Source organism: Fringilla coelebs (genome assembly GCF_963513975.1).
Source record: "Fringilla coelebs genome assembly, chromosome: 1".
Classification (NCBI taxonomy): domain Eukaryota; kingdom Metazoa; phylum Chordata; class Aves; order Passeriformes; family Fringillidae; genus Fringilla; species Fringilla coelebs.
In genome coordinates this window covers 36485964-36511623 of record NC_140028.1, presented here as the reverse complement: position 1 = coordinate 36511623, position 25660 = coordinate 36485964, and the positions used below count along the sequence as shown (strand labels likewise).

The window sequence follows — 25660 nt, the reverse complement described above, 5'->3', positions numbered from 1 at the left end:
AGTTTAAACAGAGGAAGCTTAATACATGGTAGATTACTCATTTATATCAAAGCTAAGTATTAATATTCCAAATGCTTTGATTTTAGATTACTGAACACTAAATGAAATGAACTATATTCTTGGTTACTTACATATACTGAATGTCAAAAGAAATTTGTTTTACAGTGCAAAGCTATACAGAAATACTCACTGACTGTGCCACCAAACACCCTGCATTGCAGAAAACGAGCCCACAAATGCTTTACAAAATTTTATCACACTATGTGCTTTTGCCTTCATACATACTTTTATGAAATATAAAGTAATCTAACTCTATTAAAAATATATGCAGATATTTTTTAGAGCCTTCTTCTTAAATAATATCACATGGTTTGCATAAAGATTAACATACAGAAGGCAAATATGTTTGTGCTTCAAATTCACCACCAATATTTTTTTCAACTAAATTATCATTTGGGGTGAAAAATGTCTAATCACCTTTGATTTCAGCTAGACACAGATGCACACAACAGAACTCGGTTCCTCAAGTTTACATATGGTCACACAAAGACTGAGAAAACACAAAGGTCTATTAACGAACATCTCCCTGGAACACAAAAAATGTACTTCATGCAGCACATTATTTAAAAACAAACAATGTGTGGGAATCAGACAGATTTAAGACCTGTATTATTCTAAATTTTTGCATAAAGAGCCAGTGTTGATTATAAATTAGTTTTTCTTATCAATGTGTTCATTCTCGCACATTTAATTCCTGAGGCTGATAGACATTAGTCTAACACTTAAACAAGACAAGGAGACTCTGAATACTCAAGAGAAAGCCATGCAAATCTGGGAGTCTGGGACTCCCAAATCTCATCATAATCTTACAATTTTTAGACTGTATTTGTCCTTCGGATACTGAATGAAGGTACAGCTCACAGTCTAGTGAGGCAAACCTCAGCTTTCAACTTGGTGCTACAGACAACATCAGTGAAGATTTACCTAGGCTGCTCCAAGTCCATGTGCTGACCACTGCACTGCCACAGCCTCCTCATTCTTCACTGCTCTCACTGCAGCTAAATTAAAAGTGCACCGTTATGGCAGCTTGTGCTTCAGTTGTCCCATAGAGATGCCAATCACTGGAGATACATGCTTAATCACCCCAGAAAGTCAAGTTTTTCCACCTCTGCCTCAGTTTCACCAGCTGTAAATTTAACCTGCTCCATGGAGATCCCGCACTAATTGGCCGGTGCTTGTACTTAATGTAGGCAAAATAGTGCATAAAGAACAATCCTCAAAAATGTTTCTTTCAAGGGATTAAATAGGTTTTTTCTACTCTAAAAGCACTTTTAATACCTACAAAATGTCTCAGCATTAACAAAATATATTTCTTATTTAAAATCTCAATCTGTAAAGTCATTTGAGAGAACAACCCCACATTACTCAGGCCACCAGAATCTGCAGTCATGGATTTTCTGCACAGAAAGTCACACTAGAATAGGGTGAGAGTTCGGGTATACAAGAAATGTAGGATCAACTGCAGATAGGTTAGATAGCTATGCTACTAAACAGTTTTTAATGAGAAACTCAAAAGGCAATTTAGAATAAAAAAAGCATACATCAAATACGGACGTGCAATCTGCATCAAAATCAAATACAGAATAGGCAAATTAAACATATTTGGAAAATAGAACATTATTACTGGAATGATGAATATTTTCAAAGTATTTCTTGATGGACTTCACAGTTCAAACACACTTATGCCAAAAGTTAAACATTCAAACGAAAGCAAAAGTCTATAAAACTGAGCTATGCTTCTACATTGCTGTTCCTAGAGTTTATGTTCAGTATAACTCACAAGGATTGCTACTCCCTATCAGATATTCTCAAGCGAATCGGAGAGCTTATAAGAATAAAGCAGAAAAGAATAAAGTAGGATACAGAATTCTTGCTTACATTGTCTTCACAGGCCATTTAATTATTTTACAGGTCATTGCAATCTGCATATATTTTGCAAAGGTAATATTAGATATGGTCATATTCAGGTTCAAAAGTGCCTTTTATAGACCAAAACTGAATGCTGTAGTTTAAAAAATAAAATATGAATGCACCAAATTGTTATAGTTTAACTTGAAACTATTATTTTTTTTTCTGTTCTCATAAAATACAAACTTGGACTACACACACACACACACACACAAAATCCAAATATTCTGAAAAGTTTGCTTATACTACTATTGTAACTGCTGGCACGGAGCTCTATCCCAATTAGACCTTAAGGAAATGTACTGTCCTATTATCTGAGTGTGTTTTTGGAAATGGCAATCAAAGAAATATTCTAACATGAACAAGTGTTTCTAAGTGCTAATTATTCATGGTATCACTTGCTGATTGGTGCCTGCGGCCATGAAAATTTATTTCTAGGCTGTATTTACAGTAAAACCAAAAGTGCTTAGTGGCAAGTAGCTTAATCAAATTTAAGAACAGCAGACAGATAACATAGGAGAATTTTTTTTTTTTTGTTGCTTTAATCCTCTCATTTGGTTTTGAAACATAAGGCCCTGTTCACTTCATTTAAGTCTCACAATGACTGGAAGCCTGATCAATCTGTCTTGTGTCTTCTTAGGGTGAAACTGCAATTGAGTGGAAGCAACAGATGAACAAAGCCCACATTCAAATCTGTAGCTCATTAAAATAACGTTAAAATAGGGTAAAATCGCAATTGTAAGTGAATTGTAGTTGGCTTCTTTCAGCTACATACATTTGATTAATAAACCATACATTCATTAGCCATGAACCACTGGTCTTTAAAGTAAATTTAAATGAATGACCCTGCTTTTTTGATCTTCAGACAGTTTTGAAAACAGTTATGAAATAAAGCTTAAAAAAATAGGTCAAGGGCTGTTTCCTACAAGCCAAAGAGCTAATGGGATACAATCCGTCAAATCCCATAATCAATTCAAATTCTGATACAGAAACTTAGAAAGCTGCAAGTTTACAAGAGACATATTGTAAAACAGCTTTTCAAGAGGGAAAAAAAAGAAGTATTGTTAATTTGCTTTAAACTCACAAGCAGTTCAACACTTCCAAGAACATTTAAAAAAAATACTGTAAGAAGGCAACCTTAATTAAGGTTATAGCAATTCAAACAGCAATGAGAGAACATAGGGATGGAAGAAACCCTGTAAGTCATGAAGCTGAGTATCTTGCAGGAATTTACCTCAGACCATCCTGTTCAGAAAGTTAAACAAGGATGATTCTGCCTTGAAACATGGGTAGAAGTTAAACTAGTATTTTTATACAGATTTTCTGTCAAGATCATTGAATCATAGAATCATAGAATGGCTTGGGTTGGAAGGGACCTTAAAAATCATCGAGTTTCTATGCCCCTGCCACAGTCAGGAGCAGCTTCCACTAGACCAGGTTGCTCAGGGCATAATTCAACCTGGTCTTGAACGCATCCAGGACATCCATGTCCTCCCTGGGCAACTCACTCTAGTGCTTCATCACCCTCCAAGTAAAGAATTTTTTCCTAACAGCTAATCTAAACCCACCCTCTTTCAGTTTAAAGCTATTTCCCCTTGTGCTGTCACTATCTGCCTGTATAAAAAGCCCCTTTCCCTCCTTTTTATACGTCCCCTAAGGCACTGGAAGGCTGCACTGAGGTTTCCAATGAGGCTTACATCTCTCCAGGCTGAACGACCCCATCTCAGCATGTTTTTGTAGGAGAGATGCTCTATCCCTCTATCATCTTTGTGCCCCTCCTCTGGACTCACTTTAACAGATTCACATCTTTTTTGTGTTGAGGACCCCAGACCTGGACCCAGCACTCCAGGTGGGGCCTCATAAGTGCAGAGTAGATGGGTAGAAGCACCTCCCTCGAGGTGCTGGCCACTCTACTTTGGATGCAGCCCAGGACGCGTTTGCCTTTCTGGGTTTGTAAGTGCACGCTGCTGGTTCATGCCCAGCTCTTCATCCACAAGAACACCTAAGTCCTCCTCTGATAAGCTGCTCTCAATGGCTTCTACCAGTCTGTACTCACACCTAGGATTTACCCTCACCCAGGTCCAGCACCTTGCACTTGAACTTATTGAACTTCAGGAGTTGCTTGTGTCCGATTTATCAAGTTTGTCCAGGTCCCTCGGGATGGCATCCCATCTTTCTCTGGTGTGACCTGCACCACTCAGCTTCAGGTAATCTGCAAACTTGCTGAGGGTGCACTCAATCCGTCTGTCATTGGGAAGATACTGAAGAACACCAGTCCCAAGACCTATTCCTGAAGGACACCTCTCATCACCAGCCTCCACCTGGACAGAGAGCCACAGACCTCAACTCTGGCTGCAACCATCCACCCAAATCCTTATCCACTGAGTAGTCCATCCACCAAATTCATGTCTCCAGTTTGGAGATAAGGATGTTGTGTGAAACCATATCAAAGGCCTTATGGAAATCTAAATAAATTATATCTGTCAGACTTTCTTCATCAACCATTGCCATCACTCCATTATAAATGGTGACCATATCTGCCAGGCACAATTTGTCATTGGTAAATGAGTGGTGGCTGCCTTGGAGTACCTCCTTGTCTTTTATGTGCCTTAACACATAATTAAATAAAGAGTAAAGCCTTTGTCCCAGGAACAGAAATCACTGTTAGATGATAAAAAGAGTTACCAGGAATTGTTCCTAAAGAACATTATTTTATTCTAAGAACACTTTGGTTTTCCTGGGAATCAATCGGTGGTTTCCTTTCCACTGGAATAATTACAACTGTCTGCAACCATTTTTTTAGGAATTCTGCACGGGCAAAACTCAGGCTGCAGTACATGGTGACAGCTGGAATAAACCATTGTTAATCCCATACCTCACAATAAACCACCAGGTCATGCTTTTGAAGAAGATGAGCAAGAAAGTAATTCCTAACTCAAATTCAACACTCAGCCCAACATCTGAGCCAGCTAACCACCACATCTGTTTGATATTTTCCTGTCTCCCTAACACCACTGAGATATCACTCCACCCTTCTTGCAGACCCTTTATTATACTTGTTTTACATTTCAGGGATTCTCTCTGAAGCTGTGGCAGGAAAGAATTCAGACCCTGATTTATCTGTCTTAAATTAAAGCAATCATTAAGGATCCTCATCCCTCTGCATACCCTATACAGCACATGGGAAGTGTAGTTCCTAGTGTGAGTGCTAATTCAGGTGCTGTGAATTCCTCTCTAGAGATACCTGTGTTACCTCCACAGCAGAGGGACAACTTCAGTCTTCACTTCTGTGTGGTCAGATGCATAAACTTAATATGGGTGAATGTATCTTACACTTCACTTATCAGAATTTCACATTTTATTTAAATATGAGTTTATACCACAATGGCTTTAGGCTGGTAGTGACATGACAGCAAGTTTCCAGCCTCCATCCCATGTACAAATGAAGACAGTAAGTACTCTGCTTTTGGCTGTATGGCTTCAGATTAAATTTTAATCTGTTGGTTTCAGATTAAATTTTGGGTACCAGAATGTAGGTATCTAAAATTGCTTCATCTCCCTGTATCCAAATCAGTACCATCAGTGGAGCTCAAACTGATTTATTTCCTCTGAAGTAAACAAGCAGGGCTCGATTCAGCTGCCTCAAGATAGGGGTCTATCTAGTACTGTGAGATGCTCCATGGTATTTATTCCACATTCACACATAAGGGCAGGTCTGACACTGCCATGGATAGAGAATTACATCCTCCTGGGCCCACAGCTGGAGGCCTCACAAGACAGACATCTCTGTTTAGGAAAATGAATGGTGCCCTTTATATCTTCATTACAAGTGTGTCCCCGCATCATAAATGATTTCCACAAAACCATTAGCAGTATCTCAGGAGAGGTGACCAGGGAGAGAACAAAACCAGAGAACAAATACACTGGAACTGGTCTCATTGCCCATTTAGATGTGCCAGAAGCTCAAAGTGTTCAGCACTCTGAGGTACAAATATCACCACTTTCAAAAAAGGAGTCTGTGCATGTATCCCACCAAGCCCCAGGCAGGGGTCATGCTGAAAACTGGACATCACATGTAGACTATATGGAGCAGCAGAGCACTCCCACTTATGTGGCAGCACTGATTTTGTCCTTTAATAAATCAAACACTCTACCCTGTTTTCTGGCAGTAGCTAAATAATGTCAACACCCATTTTTGGAAAAGTTACTGCAACTGTGGCCACCATTTTTAACTCTCCCTTGGTACGTGCCACAACATGGTGATTCTCTGAAAGCAAATTATCCAGTCTGATCAAAACGTATATCTCAGTTCAGCTGGGTATGGGAAGTCTTGAAGTTAAACTCATTTAACATTTTTCCTATACTGGCAGCATAAATCAAACCAATCAACTCTGGTGAAATTTCTCATAGAATTAAGGAAAAAGTAAATGTTACTGCTAAGCCTATTTAAAAGAGGCTAAAAAACTCTGTACTTTTTTCTTTTTAATTATGCCAAGTATTTATTTTACTACAGCTACCATCCATTGGTAACTACTGTTATTACAGCATTCTTTATTAGTACTTTATATTTGTTCATTCAGTTCAGGAGAGAAAATGGCTATAAAATATTAGTAGAGGCAAATATTCATAAGTTAAAAACAAAGTGATGGTAACAGAAAGCTTTTGACTCAAAATCTTTCATATTCTGGACCTATTTTGATACTTTGCTTTTGTATTTATTTAATGCATGAACTCTGTTAATTTAACTGTACTAAAATTAAATTTTAATTCACTCAATGCTGGAATTAGAAAGCTGACGTTGTTTAAGAAGAAAGCCTTTACTTCAAGCTGAAGGCAGAAAACACATTCCTCTTTTGATACTGATTATCACTATACATATTGAGGACTGAACATACAGTAATTGTCCGCAGTCAGTACTAAATATAAAACTTTTCAATAAGTTTATACACAAAAGTTTTCATGTCTTTAGAAGTATCACCTACTTTGCCAAACACATAAGAACTGAAAGGGCATAGACTCCTCCTAATTAAACAAGAGAAAGTTACCAGAGAGCCACCTTGACTTGAGGAAAACAGAAATAGCTTCCATTTTGCTGGTGGCCAGCTCTGTTTTAAGGGCTGATGCCACTCAGTTACACGAGAGCCACAGCAGTGCAGCCACCCAGAAACCCCTTTCACCAGTTTGGAATTAAACAAAGGACAGATGAGGAGATAAAATAAAGACTGCATCATCAAATGAAACCTAAAACAAATTTTAGTAAGGGAAAGGTATTTTCTGAGATGACTGGGATACATGACTTGGAAATAACTAAAGAATTGGATGAACATGCCAGGACAAAGCTTTCTATAGGATGCCCTAATAACCAGAAGCAGTTTCCTTTTTTAAAAACTCTTTTGCAAGAAAGTAAGATAGTTTTTCTCTCAGTGTGAATAGGTTCATACTTGTTGGCTTCTACTTGGAAAGTTAGAAAGACACTTTTCAAGACAAACAAGTTTCTGAATAAAAACTAGAAATGGAAATTTTGCATGATAAATTGCTGCATGAAAGTCCATACACATCCATAAAGCACAATTGAACTTCATTTCCAAACACTGAAAAAAAGGATTAAAACTCAAGAATAGTCTGCTTTGAAAAAAAAAATCACTGTACTAATTTTCGTCGAAATAAATACACTCTTCATACAAATCATGAGTTCCACAGTATAATTGAGTCTATTTCCTCCTAATTTAGCCACTAGGAAGAAATTCCCTTACTGGGAGGGCAGTCAGGGAGGCAGGTTGCTCAGAAAAGCTGTGGCTGCCCCATCCCTGGAAAGTTCAAGGCCAGGGTTGAATGGGGCTCCGAGCAACCTGGTCTAGTGGAAGTAGTCCCTGCCTATGGCATGGGGGGGGGCTGGAATTAGACTATTCTTGAAGTCCCTTCCAACCCAAACTTTCCATGATTCTATGATTGTGTGAACCAATATTTTATATCTAAACCATCAAAACCAGAAATTCTTCATCTATCTGGAACTCTGAGCAGAGTACTCCAATAGTCACAAGCAGTTCTGGAAGCAGCTGCCAATGCCAGTAGTTTACACACTAAAAAGAGTAATTCCTATGGGAAGGTGGATATTAGTGAATTACTTAAGGGACTGGCTTCAAGGTTAGTTAGGTTTAAAATTTCCACCAACAAAATACTAAATATAAATGTGAATGTGAAGTTAACTCACTGGCAACAAAAAGAAGGACCAGAAATCACAAAGATGGAAGGTGGGACATCAATAATGAAAGATCTGTTAGCCTTAGTTGAGAGGTCGTGCAGTTCACAACAAGAACTGCTGGGTGCTGTGCTTCCACAGCTGAAAACACAGAGGGGGCTAAGGACCAAGAGCTGTCAATTTTTTCTACTAATGAGACCCACAGACACAATAGTACTGTCAGTCCATACACTGTCAACAGAAATACTTTTATCACCCCCCAAAAAAATCTCTGATGAAGCCTCATCTAGAATTAAAAAAAAAAATTAGTGGACAATAAAATAAATAAACAGATAAATAAATAAATAAATAAATAAATAAATAAATAAATAAATAAATAAATAAATTGATATGGTATGGTATGGTATAAGAGAGAGACCAGTTCTTTGGACAAGGACTTACTCATCATAGTAAAATTGCAGCTTCTGAAAAATACACTAGGAAGAACTGGAAAGTAAAACAGCAGATTTAGTTAAGTTAGCATAAAAGTGTAGCAAAAAATTATCGATTAGCCTATTTGGCTGATTTTTAGAGAAGAAAGAAGTCTAATTTTATGGGTTTTACTAGCCTTTTTCATCTTTGTCTTTTCCTTCTTTCAACCACAAGTCAAGAAATTTGTTTGTGTCCTTACTAAGATGAAATCCCTATTCAAGCAGTTCATTTTCTAAGCTGAATCATCTGGAGAAAGATAAAAACCAACAAACCAAATCTTCCCCATTTTCTAAAATTTGTAGTAAAATGACAGCTTGCCCCAGGAAGAGTGGAAAACAAATCTCTGTAAGAGAAGTCCTTCCACGTCACAAATTAGGCTTGATAAATCAGATGCCTTGTCATACAAGTTTTGATTTCATGTGCCAAATTGGGGGTAGCAGGCAGGTCTGCCTTCCCACCGTGGTGAAAACCTGTCTCTGCCTGAAGTCCACGGGCAATGTGAGAATTCTTAGCCATCTGACAGCTAAAAACGTGACCCACCTTCAAAAAAGAAGCATATGGCTTCCAGCACCCAATTCTGACAACATTTTGTCCTTATTCCAATTTTGTGCCAAATTCTCTAACTCCACTACATTTTCGCCTAACATATTATTCACCTTGTGAAAGGATGTTAATCAGTATCATTGTCAAAATGCTTTTCTGGGAAGAGAAATTTCCACCAGGAAAAGGAGACTGCTTAAAAAGCACTTTAAGGGATATAACAACATGTCCTAAAACAAAAACAAAAAACCCCAAAAAACCAAAACAACCCAAAACCCAAAAACTAAACAACAAACAAACAACAACAACAACAAAAAAAACCACCAAAAAATCCCCATGGATTCAGATTTTTATACTAATGCAAACAATAATCTAAAAGGAAAGAAAGTTGAAGAAGCTTTATTTCTGCGTGCCCATCCCAAAGAAATATTATTAATATCAGACGATTTCCCTGTCTTCTGTAGGATGCAGAGAATCTGAGTCTGCACTTGATCTAAAGAAGTAATTCCCATTTTTCCCCTACAGACACACAGTACTAATAGTTCTGCATTATGGTTGTTTGCAACTCTTTTACAACCCATGTTCACACTTGATTGTAATGCCTGGTAGACCTGTGTGCATTGGGTTCACCAAAGTAGAATCTAATCCAGCCTGAGACTACAGGTGAATGATTCCCTTCAGTAACTGCAGCATAAAATCACAACCTTACAACTTCACCCAACTGCATCTCCATAGTTTTTCTGTTGAAAAACTATGAGAAAAGGTTAAAGTGCAATACACTAATGACATACTATTTTTCCAAGGCTCTGATTTCTTTCTATCTATGTATTTATACTGCTCTTGATCAAAAGAACTATAACCAAACACTGATATTGTGCAGCACCTATTTGTGTAATCCCATTCAAAGTAAAGCAGATCAAGGAATTCCAGTTGGTATAATCTTTGTATTTAACTGAACTGTAATTTCATTACACCAATATTCATCAAAGATAAATACCCTTGGAAGCAGGCACTGGAGTTAATCGCTCAAGGCATATAACAAAAGGATTGCAATACAAGCCCATGTCCAGAAAACTGTGTGAGAGCAAAAAAAAAAAAAAAGATTAAAAGCAGAAGGAACCTGCTACTGCTTAAGAGGGGCTGGGGGTCTTTCAGCAAAGGAATGGGCCTTATCAGTACTTCATGCAGCACGCAGCTAAAAAGCATCCTTGAGCAGATGACTTCAGACTCTACAACACAGGATGAGGCAAACACAGCCCTGAGTCTGACACAAAGACTGAAACTTCAGAGATGTGACAAAGAAGTCCCCGAGAGTAAACAAAGATTTCCAGGATTCCTCCACTCCACCCTTTCCAGGAGGTGCAAATAGCAGGTGTCTTGGCTCCTCACCATCCCTGAACTTCACTGGTGGTGCAGCATTCCCTCTGTCTCTCTCTTGCTCAGAGGTTTGGTCCTCTGGCAACAGCAAGTAGGTGTCTGATACATTTTTTTTAACTTCATGGCAAGGATTGCACTTTGTTAATACTGCCAGACATATATGATAGCTGTCAAGCTGGTGAGTTATTTTAACACTTGGAGAACTGGCTCTGAAACAGTCAGGTAGCAAAATGCTAATGAAAAAGATAAGCAAGTGAGTCAAATCAAGTATGCTGCACTGTCTGTCTAAATGTTGCTTGGACGTCTGGAAAGAAAAACAAGTCTTTCTACTGGCCAAATTCATTTTTATAACACCCAAGTGCCTTCCTATAATTCACTGACTCACCTCACTCACAGGTATCTCCCCTGGGGATAATTGCAGGTGCAGTATTTTTTTAAAGTACTTGAGGTTTTATTTCTTCCACTCACCTCCAGTTTCTCTCTGTGGAATTTTCCTGCCAACAGCCATGAACCTACATTCACTTAGAAGGGTAAAAGTTTCTGAAGAATATTACTCTTCAATATTTAGTAGAAGGAAATGCTTAGAATTGTTGTATACACTGTATGTGCCTGAAAAAGAACCAGTTATGCGGAATTTTGTCCTCACACATGAAACTGGACATTCTCGAAGCTAGTACAATTTAATGCTCATCTCTTTTTCTCTGTATTAGAGTTACTAGTCAATTGACAATTCAAAGTGCTGCAGCAACTGGACATTTATACACCATGGAGTGTTCTAAAAACTTTTAATTCAAACAAGAAGGAAGCCCAGGAAGGAAGCACTCATACATACTGCTAAGAAAATGATTCCCAAATACGTTCATGATGGTGCCAGGGCAAAAGGACAATGTCACTATTTTTACTCATGTTTTTCACTTTTTACACAGCGGCTGACAGTGGTTTACCAACAGTTTAAGTTAGGCTGGGGTGTCCCCTCCTTAAATTATGCAAGCAGCCTGAATAGAGAGTACATATGAAAAGCTGCTCTGAGCTGTGAAAAGAAACATGTTGCAGCTGGTGCAGGTGATCATCTTTTCATCCAGGCTGCCATCCTCTTCTTGTCTGCTTCCTTCCTACATGCACATATACATCATTGTTAATTTTAAAAAGACATATCCTTGAATGTGTTCCCTCTGCAGATTCTTTACTACCTCATCATTTCCATCCATAGATCACAAAGTGAAAGGAAAAAAAGATTCTTACACAAAGAAAGTAATATTAACATTTATGTGACTGTGATATGATTCTTAAAGACAGCAGTCCCCTAACCACAGTTGTTGACAACTACATTTTCTACAGCATAATCACAACTTAATTGTAAGTTTAGATTTTGTAATATCACAAATAAACAAAAAAGATTTATCTATGTATTGTAATTGGCTGATCATACAAATACTTATTAAATATAAACACATATGCTTTTGTAGATTTGTTAGAAAGATTCGTTAATTGCTTAATGAAAGATGTCTTTCAGATACTAATTCCTTCATTTACTTCGACAGATTAAATTTTATATGAGGAGATATTAGCATGCATGCAATGAAGTGACAAGGACAACTAAAAAGCTTAAAATGTTAATGGATGAAGTGCAGCTTTCTCAGTTACTCCAAACTAAAAGCTATAATCTTCATTACATGCACTAAAGATCATATTTTCCTCTGCTTTCTGCAGAGATAAGACAGCTATATTTAACAGAGAAACGAACACCACAATATGTTTCGATTCAGCTGCTATATTTTCATCATCATAAATAAATTATGAAAACTTGAAACAGTGCATGAATGATTCTGCATAGAAAACAACAACAAAAATGCAATTAATTTTTATAGAAGAGAAAATTGATAGTTGACATCCAAGCAATCCAATTGCTTCTATATTTCATTGCAGTAGCTTTAGGCAATTATCTTCTTGATAATCTCTCTTCACAATGTGCATTCAGAAAAAAAAAAAAAACAAAACAAAAAACAAACAATTGGCTTTAGTTACTAAGGCACTACAGGGTTAATGTCAACCATTACTGTAAAAAGCAAATTACTAGCAATACCAACAGTCCAGATCCTTCCTTTTTGCTGTAGACTGAAGTTCAATCTGGCATCATCTTTTCTCTGTCCCCAGTAGGGTGCAGGGAGCCCTCTAGCTTCCATGTGGGATTCCTACTGTGGTACATATTGGCCAGCATACAGCTGCTCTAAACAACTATTTGCATCTACAATGCGGTCATCCCACCACCTTCTTTTCAGATCAATATGATTGGGACAAACAATAGTTTGATTTTGATTGCTCTATAGTACGCTTGGGTAGAGCTGCTGAATGCAAGCGCATCGCTCAGAGACAATGGGCTGGTTCATCATCCAAAGCGTCCCTTTTCAAACAGCTGCCTCTGCCACACTCACCCTGACAAACGTCCAGAAAAACAGATGGTTTCAGCATTCATGGGCAGTTTAGTGAAAGCCCTAGAGTCAACTATTCAAGACATTTTATCATCTAGCTGATAATAGAGCACTGCTTGGAGATAAAAATTAAAAATACATTTAAAAACTCTATTAATTCGCACCCACGTGCAGCCCCTCTTGCACATACCCAAAACACCTTCCCGTGCCCTGTAACACTGCAAAGTGCAAGCACTAAAGGAAGCTTCAGTCTTAACTCCTTCTGTGGAATAGAGGCACCACTATGAAAAATGATAATCAGCAGGAAATCTCACCAACCACATATACTGCAATACCCACAAACAAAAGCAATGAATTAGTAATTGAATGGGAAGTTTAACTTTGAGCTGCCTGAGGTTTGCTGTGTATTAAATCAGCTCCTGCTATCTTTTTCTTTTTTCCTTTTTTTTTTTTTTCTTTTTTTGCTTGTGTGTATCTAAGAAACAGAGATATTTTTTGCTTGTTTTTTTCAGGCTAAACCACAAATGCTTTTGAGGCATTGTATTGACAAGGGCACAGGCTGCACTATGATATAAATTCTGCTCATACCTATGGACAATCACATCACTTTTAACCAAGTCACTGGTATTAAGCAGCCTCCCAGGCAAAGAAGCTGTGCTAATAAAAAGCTGAGGGTCTGTGCTCCCTTGAACATGGCTGTGCCACACTTGTCTGGAGGGACATGAAGGACAATGGCTCCTCAGCTCCACCAGCCACAAGGCCTGACCTAGAGATAAGAAATGGAAAGTATTATCCCTCTGGGCTGTCTGGTCAGCGTTATCTTTCACAGGATGCATTACTCCAATTTGCTCCACAAATCCCTACAATGTTGGGGAAACTTAAATTCCTTTAAGGCACACTGAAAAGTCTAACTCTTCTTGAAGGTAGATAGAAGGATTTGGGTTCTGTGAAAAAAATGGGGTTATATTTATTATTCCTCACTTAACATTTTGAAAAGATTAAGTATTACTAATCTATTAATTTGCTGGACGACATGATTTTTCCACAGCAAAGATAAATGCCATACTTGGCACTGCACTAGTCCAATGAGCTGAGCTGCTGCACAGTCATGCTCACTGTAACTCTGCTTTTCAGTGGAGCATGTGGAACTGAATCTTGGAAATGCTAGGAACTTTCTGGCAGCTGTATGCAAGTATGTGCATACTTGCTGCAGCTGCCAGAAAGCTGCAGCTCTAAAGAAAAGCAAAGAAACAGAAAGGGTCAGCAATCATCTTTGCCAATGCCTCAATGTGTAAAAGATACAACTCAGCAGATGTATTTTAGAATTGAAAAATAGTCATAATAGAAAGACAAATCTGATCATATACTGTGAATGTGAACTTATTTTCTTCTTAAAAATGTTTGTTTTCTAAAAACATTGGGCTTAATTTATTGCTTTCAGCTCAGGGAAATGATATTCTGAATCCAACCAGAAATCTTCAGCAATTAATACTTTATTGAAGGATATCCCTTGGTGATGAGAGATGGTACCAACATGTAAAAATGAAGATATTTTAGTTCATGTGGCCATAATACACAAATATAGTCATCATGTATAAAGTAGCTTTTCCCTACACTACTAATGAGGTCAGTTTTGAACATGGGCTCGTACTTTCCCAATAAACTCCTCCTTACTGCTGAACTTGCACATAGAGACCCTCTGAAGCCACTTTTAGTCTCTGCTTCCTCTTTCAGAACTTCTCCCATATCTCTGCTATAACATCAGCTACATGTTACTGAGGTCAGCATGTGCATTGGATTGATGATATTACAGTCAGGACTACAAAAACAGAACTCTCAAACACCTCAGGAGATTGTTTAACCCCTCTGCTGCATAAAAAGGGGCAAGGGGCAGAAATATTCTACACAAAACTAACTCCTTGAACCTTTCATTTTAAATCATACTTCTAAAATTCGTGATTTCCTCATGATTTCTTTTGGAAACTGTCCAATTTATCTACATCTTTCTTTATATGCAGTCCCCAAAACTGGATTCAATACTCCAGCTGAGGCCTCACCAGCACCATATGGTACAAAATAATTACTTCCCATGTCTTACACATGACACTCCTGTTAAAGAATCCCGAAAAAAGAGGTGCTTTATTTCCAATAGCATGTCCTTTGTGTGTTGTATTTCACTTGTGATCTCCTAAAGCCCCAGACACTTTTCCGCCTTCCAATTACTTCTACCTTTTGTCTCTATGCATTTACTGTATTGTGGGCAGTATTTTGTCCTTCTTTACCAAAAATTCACCTGGTCAATTTTTACAGAGATGCTTCTGAACCAATTCATTACTCCAAAGTGTTGCAAACCTCCCCGCCTGCCCCTGCCTGACTCTATGAAAAAAAGGAAGTGCATTTTCCCATTAGCATTCTGAATGATGCATTAGATGGGCCAGAGAGCAGAACTTTCTGTGGAAAAGCCCACACAGCCAAGCCAGGTGAGGGGCCCCTGCTGCAGCTGGGAGGGCAGGACCAGTAACTTCTCTTTGAAAACATTTTTCAAATGGTTTGCAGCCACTTACAGCGATTTCATCTAGGCCATATTTTTCAAGCTTGCTTATAAGAATGTCATGTTGGACAGTGTCAAAAGCCTCACAAGTCAAGACTCATCACATCTCCTAGTTCTCTGTTATCCACTAGGCCAGTTACTCTGTCAAAGAAGGAAATGAGATTGGTTTGACACAATTTGTTCTTGAAAAATTCATGCTGGCTGTTTTTTATCACCTGATTATTGTCTAGGTGCTTATGAATTGTCCTAACATTTCTCTGGGGGATCAAACTAGGGCTAAACTGGACTTGGCAACTGGAAAAAGGAGTATCCAGGGAATTAATGACAAGTCTGACTTTCTTCAGCCCTGCCATGCTGCTTCTGTTGACATTAAACATGGCTTACAGCTTAAGATCAAACCAACAAACCTGGCCAACTTCTACAGTAGGACCTTCTTGCAGTTAAACACTCACATTACATTGCTACAGTGCAAGAATCATTTAGATCTAGAAGAATAATTTAATCTAATTCCTGTCTGAGAAGCTGCAGGGCTGAAATCCTATTTCTACTTTCTCCAATAAGGCCAGGACTTGTTCTTGCATTTTGGGATGAATTACCTCAGACTTCTGCTGCTCAGACTTTTAAGGCTGGCTGTATGTCTCCTAGTGACAAATTATTGCAATATGCAGACAAATACTTGGTTTTCTCGCACATTTAAAATGTTACCCACTCAGTCACATTAAAAGGAGTCTTCACATTGCTTGTAACAGCCTTTGAACCAGGCTTCAAACAGCCTTTGAACAAGGCTTCAGAACACAACATTTATCATCTTTCTTTGTTTTCATAGCCTCTTTCCCAGAAAGGTCCTGACCTTGTTTGAGATTTTGAGTGGTACTGCAATAAGAGTAATAAATATTATGGGAAAGTCATAAATCCCACCTCAGTTTGGAGAATGAGAATATGTTGTGAAATCAGGAGATATTTAGCCAGGAAAAAAAAAAAAAAAAAGGGGGGGGGGGGGGCAGAGCAGCAATCTGGGAGCATTTTGTTGCCAAAAAAAAAAAAAACAAACCAAAAAAAAAACCCCAAAGGAAAAAAAATCACAAAACAAAACCCAAACAAGAAAGCCCTTTCCCTCTCTGTTTCTTCCCTTCCAGTTTAATGTTTCCATGGTCATCTCTCCCAATTCTTTATATTTTCCTAATATAGGGAGTATATAATTTCCTAATATTCAAGTGAGGTCTTTCTCATGCACATATCTTTATGCAAGAGATAAGCAAGAAATTATTTTCTTCCTTCTTTCTATCACTTCTTTTCAGCCTTCCTCTTACTTTTTTTCCCTATTTACTCCTCTCAGTTTCCAACACATCCATCCTCCCCCACAGACTCATCTCTCATCCCCTGTCATGCCTTTTTTTTTTCTCCTGTCTTACTGTATAGGAACTATTTCTCAGCTCCCTTCCCTTTTTAACCACTGAGGTTTTCATACAGGTATTAAAGTAAGTGTTGCACATCATTCTGCAGCTATGTCTGGGTTATCTCAATTCAGCTTCCCACGCTGCTGTTTCCATTCATGCCTGCTACAACACCTCTCACTCACCCTGTGCATGGCAGGGGTTACAGGGTGACAGGGCAGGGCCATGGAAGCAGCTGTGCCAATGCCTCTGAAGGCAAGCCAGCCCAGCTGGAGAGCACCAAGCACGAGAACACACAGCTCTGGACGTGGCTTCACCAGGAGCCTCCACCGCCCTGGAGGACAGCTCACACTTGACTCTGGTCACAGCTTTCCTCAGCCTTGTTTAGATGAGTGATTTTGCAACTGCTGGAGACCCCAGGTGGTCCAAATACCGTTTGTAAGGAGGATATGGTGGACAGCTAACGTATGCTACATGGCAGCCCACGTGTACCAGGGCCCTCGGTCTTAAAAAACCCAGAGAGGCTAAAAGAGTACTTCTTGTTTTTTTTTAAAATTTTTTTTCGTTTTTTTTACTGAAAACTTTCAGTAAGACCTTGTTCCAGTACTCCTTCATTCATGAAAATCTTTGACCTTCTTTAGAGCAGTCCATTCCTGTTCTTCTCTGTTTCCTCTGCGGCCATCTGTTTGTCTTGTTTTCATGATGCAGTTTCTTGCAGGAGAAAGTATTCTGGGCTTTTACCATGCTCAGCACTAATATAATAATAAATAGGTTTGCCTTTAGAGGCAATACTTATTAAAAAAAATAGATTCTCTAATCTCTGTTTACTTTGTGAAAGATTCACTTAAGAGTTTGTGTATAAAAGTACCATTTTGTTTAAAGTCCGTCTCAGTGTTAAACCGCATAAATTAATTTTCCACTGTTTTTTATGACAGCCTTGTAGTCCAACACAGGATATAAAAGTCATTAAAGAGGAAAATATAACAGTAGAACTACAGAAACTGGCAAAGTAACATACAAATAGAAACATTTCCTGAAACTACTAGCTCTATTCTTTTATGAAATTACTAGGTTTCAAGTTGATGTTGTCAGTGCAAGTAATCTTGAAATTTACACTACAGTAGTTTCACTATCTCAAGTCAAAGACAAAAAAATTAAAGGAAAAGGTCATTTTTGAAAGCTTATGCATTAAAATGTTGAAACATATTTGCTGGCTTGATTACTATTATTTCATTATAGACAGAAAAAACATTTTTTAAATTAAGACCCATATGGTTTCAAATATTTTGCAGCAGTGTCATCACTGTTACAGAACAATACACAAGGAAGTATTAGATTTTCTATCCAGTCTGAGTGCTGTGAAATCCATGAACCTAAAAACATGAAGCAGAAGGTTCAGATTTTATACTTAGTATTTCATAGGAAACATAACACTGGATCATTTAGGAGTTAAGCACAAGATTAGAACAAAGTATATCCTGTAAATTTTGTATATGGTATAGGCCGCATATGGACAGTTCTTCCATCTGCCTAAATGACTTCAACGAAGACACAAGTAGATAAAATTGAAGTTAATTTAGTAACATGTACCCACATGATAGCAAGTCCAATTTTGATTGAAATCATTTGAGGGTTCTAACATTTGCATCTCTTCAATCAGCTTTCATTTCTTACAGAGATTCATCATCTCAGTATCTAGCTGGATTGCACAAAAAATATGGACCTCCATTAATTTCTAGAACAAAAAATTGAAACTAATCCCAGAGACCATCTGGAAGGCATGAGTAGCATGGAAATTCAGCTCCTTGTCTGTAAGGCCACAGCTTTTCTTTAAAAAGAACAAAAAGTAATCCCACAAACTTGGTTTCATTTTCAGCTGCAGGTGTGACTCAAAGACCTTGACATCTCAGTCACATACCTTTTGCTGATAACGAAGGCAACGTGGCACCCAAACTCAGAATTCCAAAGCCCATGAAGTTGAAGCTGGTAGCCAACATCTTTCAGAGTATTCACTTCTTCTAGCTGGAATAGTTCTGAAATCTAACAAAGACTTTCTATTGATGGATACAGAGAGGACAGAGTGAATGCAAACCACATATCTTGGGAAAAATCTTCAAACTATTTTTGATCCTAATTAAAGGTGTCTATGTGAACATCAACCTTGCCAGAAAAAAATGGAACTGTCAAGTCAGAGAAAGAAATGGTAGATGACATGACCCTTGTCTCATGTTACTGCTTCTTACATGTGTAGCTTCACTGCAGCAAGTTTGATTATAAATATAAGAGTTCATATATGAGTATGCACACTTACACACAGGCAAAAAAAATTCTAGTCTTTCACAGAATCAACATGTATTTTTTATAATTCGTTCTCTTTAAGAATAAATCTCATTACAAGGTTTTAAAAGTGATATATCATAACAATATTAGTGATGCATTTATATTAAAATGTTTCCAGAAAATACCCTGCCTACATTTTGTTTCAGGGCTAAAATGTATCTGGGGGAAAATGAGCTCATTCAAAATAAATGCTTCTTTAAATCCACTTTAATTTTTTCTGTTGAGTTAATCAGATATGACACTGATTTTACCCTGTACTCAGAACCTGTTAGGTATTCTGTCCAGCTGAAATACAAACACTGTTTCAATTACAGAGGAAGGCAGGTAGAAATTAAAAGAGGCATTGCTCCTTTAGGTTTAAAGTCGCTTGGCTAGTCAGATCTTCAGGAAGAATCTCTGTTACTGAGTTGAAGATTTAAACAATCGCGACTTTCAAGAGTGTTTCCACACCATTAGTGATATAGTAGTTCACATCAGAAAGAACGACTGCATTTTACAGAATTCAGCAGAGAAATGATTCCTATCTAGTACTTGGTAGAGGCAATATTTCAGGTTTTTTATGCCATGGTTTTTACAATCTAAACACAGAAATTAAATGCCTGTAGTCATAACTCATATCCTCCAATTGCTTTAAAATGGACATTTAGCTCCTCAAAGGGGTTGACAATGTCTTTTTAAATTACTACTGCTGATTTATAACATGGTGATATGACAAAGTAGACTTACACTCCTCAAATCTGAAGATAGAACAAATATTCTTTGCACATAGTACCGGGCAAAGGTTCTTCAGAAATAAAATATGCCTGCCCTCTACTGACCATCTAAGAAACTCTTTTTTTTTAAACAATATTTGCACCAGTAAAATTTTAAAGGAAATTTTAAATTTCTTTCCTCATTTAAACTATCTCATAATGTCATGTCTCCAAATTAGATTTCCAATCTCCATGTACTTGTTGCATCCCTCCAGAAAGCTCAAAGACTGTTTGTTTGCACAATATGTTACATGTATCCAAATCTCTTCTCTTTTTTTTTTTTTTTTATTCACCAGTCCCTTGAGAAAGTTGAGAAGAAAGAATGGAGTAACCCAGAGTTTAAAATCTGAGTGTCTGCCTGGAATTTCTAATGTAAAAGACTCCTTTTTGCAGCAGCAGCTGTTATAAATCAAGAAGCAATTGTACTTGGGACATTCACACAAAATGAGTTTTATCTCAGGAGAGCTTAGAAAAAGACAAAAGTGTTTGCAAAATTCATTGGATACCAAATTTCCAGGGTAATTTTAATTCAGTTTGAAACGCTGTGCACATGTGCTATCAGAACAAACAGTTTTTAAGAGTAGCAAGAAAAACAGATTCCTGGCTAGATACACGTGGTCAGTTCTGCCAGAGACACATCTGGATTAGCTATCTCCTTTTGAGTTGCAATTAGTCTAATTTGTTTTAGACTTACTCAAAATGAGATGAACCATGCTTTAGAAGTGCTCCCCTCCCCGTACTGTACATGCAGTCAGATGGATCTTGGGGAAGGTTCTCTGCATTATTTACAGAGAACACCAGCAAACCACCAGCAAACATAGCCCACAAGGAGGAATTAAAGGAACAAAGAAAATGCTCCTCTCCTGGCAAATCCAAGGACACAAACAGCTTCAAAGTGCAAGAAGAGGAGTTCAGTCCAGAGTGGATTTTACCCTTGGACTCTGGGGATTAATGGCATTCCAGCAATGAAGTTACCACCATTCCTTTTGGGCTAGGTGGGACCTGTACTGACCCCAGCATAAGCCAGTGCTGACTGCTGCTGTTTTCAAAAGCTTTCAGAACTTGTCTGTGTACAGCCAATATGAACAAATTAGGCTATGAACTCTACACAGACCAATAATTCCTGTTTAGTTCTCCATGTGGGCACTCAAGGACAGGAAAGCATCCAGAGCACAAGCTAACCACCTGAACTCACAGGTGGACCTAAGGATCAGGCTGTCCAGTCTTGTCACTGATTTTAGCAGTGATTTCAGTGAAAGCTTACCCAGACCAACTCATAAGAGCTCTTAAGAGCCAAAGACTTAATACATAATTAAGCCATTGCTCTTGCCATTGAAAATATCTATTCACTAGGTACAGTCCTGTGCTGATGCAAGGCTTACTATGCTTTATCTTCTTCAATAATGCTGACTTCCTGCAATCACCAGAAAGTGACTTTCCAGCTTGGAAACATTCCAGTTCAAGTTTTCATCAGCCTTTGAAGCAAGTTGCCATCTTCATAAACTGTAGAATAGCTACAGGCACAAAACCCTGAACAAGTATATAAATAGATTAGTGGAGAATCTGAAAAAAACTTCCATTGAGTAAATAGTTTTCTCTTCCTATTTATATCCCTAGCTAACCTATGAAGAAGAAAAGGAAAGAAAGCCTAGGTGTTAATAAGCCATGTGGACACCTATCCCTTTTCTGAATATCTCTTTCGCTATTCAGCACACAAAGATATAGAGAATATGTACACATATATATATCTCCCCAGGTATATATATTTCCCCAGTAATAATAATAATCAATAGCTACATTTTTATGGAGATGCAACTGATGGCGCTTCTGCTACTGCTGCTAGACAGCTGCCTAATACTTGTGGTTTGCAAACATCAACTTCCTGAGGATGAACAAAAAGAAGTATCCCTGGAGTGGAGTATTTTAAAAATGGAGTCACATGCTCATGAGTGAAGTTTAAAGAACAAAAGCTTTCTTTCACAATCAACTTTCCACCTATATGGGCATTTGCATTTTTTTGTCATCACTGCCCTGTTTTGAAATCTTTTTTTACTGGGAAGCTGAGGCTCTGCTCTGGAAGTCCACACAGCATCATGCAACCACTGGAAATCAGTCTCTGTAGAAATGAATGTGGAAAGGAGAAGACACACTCACAATACTTCTATCATCTACTTAAAGATAAACTTTCAGTTAAAAAATCATAATGACAGTGGTGACATTGTCAAATATGAACAACATAGGTTATACCCATATTAATTACCTCTGGTTCTTAAGATAGACCAACAGTTCATGACAGAATATGCTTCAAATAATAAAAAAGTCATGTTGACCAAATAGTGATCGTAGATAAAGCATATATGATCCTTCCCACAGAAGCCCAAAAAGATTATTTATGCATGTAGAAGCAATAGGCGGCAATTAATCCTCACAGTATTTACAGCAAAATTTCCTCTGGGAATTTTTCATCCCTCTTTCTTTAAGAATAGCCACAAGCAAAAAAGGTTGGTATTTTCCCTTTCACAAAAATTATTAACAACCCTTTAAAAACCCTAACTACAGCAACACAGAAAAACTGAGTCCAGAGACATCTTCAATATCTATTTCTTCCCTACCAACTTCGCTATAGATACCATAACAGAGACAGATGCACAGTATCAAGAAAAGCACTCTGAGCGCTGCCGCTGCCAGACTATTGAGCCTCACAATGTACATAAAAAAGTGTTACCCCTGAGGCAAATAAACATAGCAAACACAGTCCTCCAAGAAATACTACACAGTATTGGAAGTTTTATGCTATATTTAAATCTTGTCCTCTCCTTTTAATAAGGAAATATTGATACTGAGAGAGAAAATTACTCTTCCTGATAATTTAAAACAGTCTGTTGATTTTTGCAGTAGGACTGTTAAGTGTCCTTTTGAAGTTCCTTAATCCACAGAGTCTCACAGAGACAGGACATATCTTTGGAGATGGAGGGTGAGCTGAGCAGAAGGACACAGCTCTCTTGCTGACTCTAGAGAATTTTGCATTCCCTTGTCTTGGAGGTAAAGGCCTCTTTCACCTTATCACGAAGAAAAGAGCCCCTGGGGTCTTGCACAGTCAGGAAACAGGTGGTTATGCAAGTGGAGGTGCTAGGGAAAACTTAGGTACAGCAACCAGACACCACCTCCTAATGAGACAGACAATCAAAGAAGGAACAATAACCTCTGCAATTTATTGTTGAACATTTCCCAGATTAAAAATAAAGTCATCTCTTTAAAAACATCTTTAGCACTTCCATTTTACTTGCAAAACAGGCACAAAACTAATTGGTGTAATGCCCTGTCTTCAAAACCAAAAAGATCTATCATGTTAGCTTTCACTTAATGTTAGTTTTGTTGTTCAACTTCTCCCTTTTCCTTCTTCATTTCAGCTTTCTGAAACCATCTGCTTCCTGTTAAGATGAATTTTTAAAATCCTCTGAGCTGCTCATATGAAGCGAGTAAAAGTTGGGTTTTCTAAAAGAGGCCGAGATTTGCAATGTAAACAACCTATATGCAGCTTATATCTTCATTCAGGTTTATAGCAAGTGGGTGGATGCATTGCATAACTACACTTCAGGAGAGGTAATTAGGTACTGAAATATGCATTTGCTTGTGTAGCGAACCAAGTGCACTAACCCATACAAACCTGCTTATTTTTGTGCTCATAACCGTGCTTCTCTACCTTCTAAAAATGTGATCTCTTATGAGAATGAGTATTCAAGGTTATAAGGGCCCACAAATCCCTTTCACCACTGCCTATAACTTCTGAGCTTTTCTGTCTCCAGTTACTTTCACCACTTAGGAGACTGTAGAGCCCCACTGAACATATTTGATGTGGTTAGCGAAGGTTGAAAAGGTTTATTGCTTTCTTTAGGTTCATTATATAGCAAACAATCCAGCTGCAGCCCAGAGGCAGCCTAGCTGAGTTTACACACGAGGGGCACCTGCTAAGATGGTCTACAGGCACGTTGCTGCCCTAGAGCTGCATGGAGCATCACACGTTAGCTCCTACTTGTTTAGACAGTGGTTGGTTATTCTTGAGAATTAACTGAGATGCTCTGCAGGTTGTAATAATAAGACAGCAAACTAATAAATGTTAGGATGCAGAGGCCAGTGCCCAATATCTGATCCAATGTATGGGATTGCCATGGATTGGTAATGGATCAGACACGACTCCTGTGGTATCTGACTGTGACTGCACAGCCAAGCCCCATGCTAGTCCAGAACCTATTCACTTCCTTTAACAGCACCTTTAAAGTCTCAATCCATGATTCATTCCCATCAGCAGTGGGTTATGGACAATACTGCTGTCTAGTCCAAATTACTGTGACAAGATCAACAGAAAGGAGGTGAAAGATGATTGTATAACATTACTAAGTACTGCTTTATTCTTTTTTGAAGTAGATGGAGCATAGATCATGTTAGCACTTTAAACACATACATGTCTTTGACACACTGGCCTAGCTGAGCCTAAAGTTAGTGATAAAGAATGTTTTCAGGTATCTAAACCCCACTAAGAAATCATTGAAGGTATTTTGCTTTTAAATACAGACAGCTACTTCTGTTTTTCCTGCAAGGAGCAGATCATATTTGCAACATGGTTTATCCCTGATCACCTTGGCTTATAAGACCTCAGCAATGGTATTCAGACGTTGCAGGCAAAGGACAAGTTCATACCCATAGCTGAACCACGCGCTTACACAGAATCTGCAACTCTGATCTTGGTTTGGAGAAGAAATAATACAAGAGGGTTGGCTGCATTTTCAAAATTTCAATCAGTAGATTGCTACTCAGCCCTGGTGAGGCCACAGTTGAGTATTGTGTGCAGTTCTGGAATCCACAGTACATGGAGCTCCTGGACCAGGCCCAGTGACTGAAAAGGGACCTCCTGAATGTGTGTAAACATCTAAAGAGTAGGTGACAAGCAAAAGGACAAGAAGCAACAGGCAAAACTGATGCACAGAAATTCCACCTGAACATGAAGAACTTCTTTACTGTGCAGATGAGCAACGGAACAGATTGCCCAGAAAGGTTGTGGGGTCTCCATCACTGGAGATACTCAAGAACCACCTGGACACAATCCTGTGCCATGTGCTCTGGGCTGACCCCACTTGAGCGCGGAGGTTGGACCAGATTACCCACTGTGGTCCCTTCCAACCTGTCTGATTCTGTGATTCTGTGGTTGTATTGTCAAATGCAGACATGGAAAAGTCATGTGGTCTGTTTGACAAATGATGAGCACAACAAGTCTGACTCTAGGGGAGGAATAGCTGTAAGCAGCATCTCTTAGCAAATGATGTCAGCATGGCAAATACAGCACTCCAGAAGAGAACCACAAATCCTAAAAGGTGATATAATCTAGCTGGTCCTGGATCTGCATCCCATTTAGTTATGCATTAAATATACAGAATCTGAACAACCGTAAAGTGTCTGAGTTATTAAAATGTCTGTGGTGTGAAGTACCTCTGGAGACACTCAAAAGGTTACAAGCTCAAGTACAAGGCAAAGCACTCCTTTTGCCACACTAATTGGTCAATGCAAAAGCACTGAAGTAGGTATGTGGTGCTTTCAAAGAAAAAAAATCAGGAGTTGTGGAGAGGGAGTTGTTAATAAATCTG

The 25660-nt window shown here is 38.3% G+C and overlaps 1 protein-coding gene across 1 annotated transcript in view; it reads right to left on the bottom strand.

Moving 5' to 3' along the window:
* Positions 1–25660, bottom strand: part of CYP7B1 (cytochrome P450 family 7 subfamily B member 1) — a 124945-nt gene that overhangs the window by 74460 nt on the left and 24825 nt on the right. The window lies entirely within an intron of this gene.